Raw genomic sequence first — 6359 nt, 5'->3', positions numbered from 1 at the left:
TGGTTATTTTCGTATTCACGGTATAAAAAATGAGCAAGCAATAATTGTACATGCCTTTTTGATTTTATTCTTTGATTATTTTAGATAAAGTTTCAATCTTTGTTTAAAAGATGTATTTATGCTTTGTTTAGACTCATTGTTGGTTGATATGTTTGTTTTTAGCAGGTAAAGTTATTTTTTTTATGTTGAAAATAATAGTTAGTATTGATTATTTTGCCTATTAACCTTATTCTTTGATTATTTTGGATAAAGTTTAGATCTTTCCTTGAAAACATACCCATGTCTTGTTTAAACTCATTATTGGTAGATACATTTGTTTTTAGCATATAAAGTTATTTTCTTTATGTTGAAAAGAATAGTTAATATTAATTGTTTTGTCCTTTTAGCTTTATTCTTTGATTATTTTGTATAAAGTTTTGACCTTTGCTCAAAAGATTACACATGTCATGTTTAAATTCATTATTGGGGAATATATTTGTTTTTAGCATGGAAAGTTTTTTTTTATGTTGGAAAAATAGTTACTATTGTTTATTTTCTCTTAATAAAAATAGTAATTGATTAAATCAAGAATTTGTCATTTGCTTGTTAATTATTTTAATGGATTTCAAAATCCTCATATAATAGATGAAGTGCTTGCTTTATTTTCTATCCACGATATTTATTCCTTTTTCTTTCTTTTCTTTTCGCATGCTTTTAAATTTGTCAAATGATGAGAAAGTTCGTATTTTTGGTTAAATAGAATTATTTAGATATTTTTGTGACATGCATAGTATGATTATGAAACGATATTTCACTTTTAGAAATGCTAAACTTTTATTCAAATTTTCTTACTTCCTTTGGATTGTTATATGTGCACTTTGTGAGTGTAAAGACTTGGTCGTGTATCTCCTTGATTCATAATATCAAAAGAGAACCAATGATGTCTTAGAACGATAAATCATAGGTCTTTACGTATTTTTTCTAAAGTTGGCCATGACTTAGATGTATGAATTTTCATTAATGCCGCCTCAATTGAAATTTAAGGATTCCCTTTCTTGAAAAGTTAGTCTTTATTTTCTTTTGTTCTATGGATTAGATTCTATGTTTGTGCAATTTTAGAAGTCATGGGTATATTTCTTATCTCCTCATCCCTTTATTCTCGCAACATGCATTATTTATTCTCACATTAATTCATTGAATATGGCATTCTTTATTTTACCTTTATTCATTTTTATATGAACATAAATCATTAGGCATGTAAGTGGGTGTTTTTTCTTTGAATTTTATTTGTTTACTCTCATTCGTGTGCAAGTATGTTTATCATTGTCATTCTAATATTGGTTCTTGATATTGTCTTTTGCTTTTAAATATGTCACTTTTATGCCTTGCACGTATATTAATTTCTTTATCTTTTCTTTGCATGCAAAAAATGTGTTGAGTCCAAATGGACTCTCTCCTCTTGCATTTCGTAATGGGTCAATGAGGTTTACCTCTTCGAGTCAAGTCTGAAGTTTAAACCCAAGGTCAACTATATGGCGTGAGAGTGATACAAGATAGACGACGAATGAAAATGGGTCAAAACCCATTGATGAGGTTACTAAGAAACTTGAAAAGTCTCGATTTTTATTATTGTCTTCTTCTTATTTATTCATTTTATCATTTACTTATTTATTTATTTGAGGCCTCGAACCCAAAGTTGTACTTAATACAGGTGAAGCAAAACTCGAGTCAAACGCTCGAAAATTAGACTAGGACAGGTGAAAATGGGTCAAAAACCCAACTAGATTAGGACAGGAACAACGGTTTGGGCCTAAAAGCCCAAATCACTATTTCTCCCCTTTCCCTTTTTTTTTTTCCTTTCGCTTACTTGTTTACGTGCCTATTGCGAACCTAGTTAAGTCCCTAATTAAGTCTCGCTAAAAAACTGGTTTTGCATAAAACCTTAAAAATATTTCCTAAACAATTTACTTTTTCCAACAAATCAATATTTTTCGAAGTTAGTCAAAAGACGTTTTCAAACAGTCAGGATAACCGCAAGTTAGCGGACGTTTTAGGTGCCTAACACCTTCCTAAAACGTTAATAGGAACCGCTTATCTAGAATCTCTAACTTAAAACGATTTTTCTATTTTGAATCGTTTGAAGTAACTCTATAAAGGTTTCTTAATTTCTTTTCAAAAATTAAGTGGCGACTCTCTTCAAAAAGTTAAAATTTTGTCAAAATACTTGTCCGTAAAAATTTAACAAAAAAAAATAGTCATTTTCCATTCATGTGGGGATTGTTGGGTTTAAAGTATATGAAAAACGTGTAAATGAAAAATGGAGGGAAAATAGTGGAGAAGGGAGACACCAATTTAGAAAGTGTACTCCCAAATTGGAAAGTTCACTCTTTCTTCCACATTGGTGGAAGAAGATAACTTGTGAGTGTTTAAAATTGGGAACACTTACTCCACATGGTAAGTGAGGCAAGAAATAAGAGATTCCTCGCGCCGTCATCGTCATCGATCGCTTGGCTCGGCTTCGGCTTCGGATTTGAATTGATTGACGAAATCTATCTTTTTGGACAAAGTTTATTTGACAGAAATTCAGAAATTTAGTTTGAAAATACCAAAGAGAAAAACAAAACTTTTTTCTGTGTTTTGATACTCCATTTATATGCATGCATGCAGATTCTGAAACAGTGTTTCGAAACAGTGCAGTACTGAAACAAAGGGATGCAACCTTTCGACGAAATGACACACCGATTCATGAAATGGTATGCTTGTTCGGAAAAGACACATTCTTTAGACGAACAGACATGACTTTTCCAGAAAGGTTACACCTTTTAAGTGAACCATTGCCACTTTTCAGAAGAGGCACATGTTGGCTATATAAACTGCTTTCATCTACAGGTTTAGGTACGAAATTTTTGAAATACAAACTCTCTTCTTGTCTTGAAAAACTTTCTGTGTGATCTATCAAACCGTTGAGTGAGTTAGCTGAATCCAACAATTTGAGGTACCGCTATTGTTCGGATTGAAGGCCATTTTATTCTGGGAGGGAGATTCCAAAACCTCGTGTACAGTGAGAGGAATTATTCCTTAAGAACACTCCGTGAATTCGGAGGACTTGGTCTTAAATTCTGTTTCATCTCTTTTATGAATCTTAACACACTTCTTAGAAAGATTATTCATAATCTAGTATTGAAGGTGTTACAAAACTTCATAAGTGTTCTTGTCTTGGACTTGAACTAGTGTTGAAGTTTGTGTTTCTTATATACAGATCCTTGTACCCGAATATAGTAGGAAGAACAACCTTGGCAAAAGCTTGTATCCCAACACATGTCATGAACTATATAAAGCTACCCAAACAAATTACTGCTAATATTGACAAAATACAAATGGGGTACACAACTGAAAAGAAGAAACTCTTTGTAAAGAAATGGGAGGATTGGGGATCCAAAAAAGCAGCCACAAAAATTTAGCTATGCTTTCTAAACTAGCTTGGAAGAGCTATAAAGAAAACTCTTTCTGTGGGCAAAAGTATTGTGCAAAAAATATGCACAAAAAAAAAAAACAAGTCGTACTGGGAAAGGCAAAAACAATCTAGATACAATAGTAATACTTGAAAAAATGTAATTCAATGTAATACAATCTAAATGTAATACTGCTTATGGGACTAAACATGGCAGTCAAGATGCAATTTAATCCAATTTCTGTAGCAACTGATTCTATTAAACTATCAACGTCTCTAAATAATAACTTTGCTAATGAAACCAACTTGCTTTCATCTTGTAGGGATCTTCTTCAGCAGCTGCTGGGGAGGCTGCAGGTTCGCCATGAAAATGCTGTTGCGGACATGCTAAGCGCCAAGGAGGGCAATAAGTTAGGAAGGGAAGAATAGACAAGGCTACAACTTTGCAATGTATGCCCATAAATATCAATATATGTACTAATAGTGTTAGGCCCCATAAATATGAATATATGTACTAAGGATTCGTTTGGTAGAGTGTATTAAAATATTAATGCATACATTAGTTTAATGTGTATTAGTAATACCTTGTTTGGTATACCTTTTTACCCTATGTTAGTTATACAATCTATTGTGTATTAAGGTGTGTATTACTAATACCTCAAAATCTATGACATTAGTAGTGCAATGGATCTAATGCATGCATTAACATGCTTAAAAATCCAATTACCCCTCAAAAAAAATTCCGCATTCTTTCCAACATATATATTGAGGGTATTATATAAAAAATATAAAAAATTAGAAATTATGTAATTCATTTTTTTTTTAATACGTTGAACCAAACAATGCATAAGAAAAATACAAACATAATTAATGCAAGCATAACTAACACAAGCATTATTAATACAAACATTACTAATACATCATATTTTACATTATTCTTATATATACTCTACCAAACGACTCCTAAATAGTGTTAGGCCAAAATATTCTTCGACCCGCAATTGGCCGTTTGTCTGTACTAGTAGCTTTTATTAGTAATGAATAATATCGTCTTTCTGCCAAAAAAAAAAAACATATGATTTAAGAACAATAAACAATTATCACAAATATTGACAAGTCATTTAGTTGAAAGTGATTTTAGTTCGATTCAGATACAAATTCCTCCACATACATGCGATTGAAAAGTTTGAGGTAGTACAAATACAATTGTTCAGTAATTCACGAAAAAGGAAAATCAATGAAGGAAAGATAATTTATTTCTATGTGTTGTATAGTATCTAACAGAAAGGAGACATCCAAAAATATAAGCGTAGGAGATTGAAAGTTACATGAAGAAATAAATTATGGTAAACCACGTAAATTTCTTCTACAATGAAAGTATTTACATATAATTTTTCTCTCTCTAATTTGTAAAATATATTTATACATTAAGTAGGCTCATATACATTGTTGCATTGTATGATAAAACAAATTTGTCTATATTTATGGAAAGAGGAATCAGGTACTATCTTTCTCTACCTTAATTAACGTAATTAATTACCTATCATTATGTAGTGTATGATTAAATATAAAAACAGAAATTTAAATTCAAAAACATTCTTAAACAACACTATTAATTGTTCTGATTTATAATATTTTATGTTGTTTATTCATTTTAACAGATTTGAAAGTCTTATTATTTCCTTCTTATACTATTTTTAGTAGTAATAAATTACATAAACAATTATAAAATATAATTTTAATTAAAATCTTTTTAAAAATTATGTAACAACAACATAAAATAATATAAAATTTAGAGGGAGTATTTGTTTTTCATTCACTTTCCTTTACTTTAGTAGGAGTAATATTAATACGTATGAATTATTTGTGTTCACATTGATATGATCCATTAAGCTCCTAGAAAATTGATTTTCAAAGTATGTTTTGATGAAAGAAATTATCTTTCATTCACGGAATCATATAAATTTATTATAAATAATTTAAAATCTATGAAAAAAATAAACATCAATTAACAAAATAGTTAAATGAGAATAATATATATCCAAATACAATTGATATATTCAGTTTTATTATTCAATATGTGATGTTTTTATTGAATCAATGCAAATAACAGATAAGTTGGAATTTAAAAGATAACATTATACAACAGTTGCACATGTATGTGGACACATTATACATTTAAAAAATAATCTGCAATAATGTATAATGTCATACTATACATTTAAGTATTAATTTTAAAATGTATACTTCTGTATCCTTATCAGAAGGTATAATGCAACCTTATACAATATTAATACTTTCTAATTGTATAATATCAAATAATACATAAAATGCCTCTGAAATGTAGTAAGAACTTCTTAATGTATAACATAAAGAAATATATAGCAGAAGAATTATATTATGCATTAATCTTCCAAAAATAACTAATGTATAGTGTTTGATATATTATAACTTATACATTAAAATATAATCTTTCAAAATATATTATATCACACTATACATATAAAATATTCATCTTATACATTAATTATCTATAAGATTATAATAATTTTAAGGAAAAATTAGTGTTATTGTAATATTACATTGACTACAGGATAATAAGGAAAAAGAATGATTTAGTTTCCTTTATTACGTGAATTGAAAGTGTACATCTTCAATTCAAATTATAAAAGTGACGCAAATAGGAGGGAGATGGGAGAGTATTAATATTACATTAGCTTGATTGTAGACGTAAATAAAGGAGCACATATATGAAGTAAAAATCAGTGCACTAAAATAGGAGCAAAATATGGTATTTTGATATGTATGAGGGCATGTGAGAGAAAGAGTAAATTTAAAGGATTTAAGTAGTTACTTTGGGATTTTTGTAATTTCTTTTCCAATATGAAATTTTATGTAATTAGGTAAAGTTACATTATGTGTATATATG

General features: G+C 29.0%; 1 long non-coding RNA gene across 1 annotated transcript; it reads left to right on the top strand.

The window, feature by feature from the left end:
• Positions 1–750: 750 nt before the first annotated feature.
• On the top strand, positions 751–3939 carry LOC124897043. The gene is made up of 3 exons (XR_007053472.1): positions 751–1572; positions 2647–2874; positions 3754–3939. It is a non-coding gene; the product is annotated as an uncharacterized LOC124897043 (long non-coding RNA).
• Positions 3940–6359: the final 2420 nt, after the last annotated feature.

This window comes from Capsicum annuum, chromosome 3 (genome assembly GCF_002878395.1).
Source record: "Capsicum annuum cultivar UCD-10X-F1 chromosome 3, UCD10Xv1.1, whole genome shotgun sequence".
NCBI lineage: Eukaryota > Viridiplantae > Streptophyta > Magnoliopsida > Solanales > Solanaceae > Capsicum > Capsicum annuum.
This window is presented reverse-complemented; position numbering and strand designations above follow the sequence as displayed.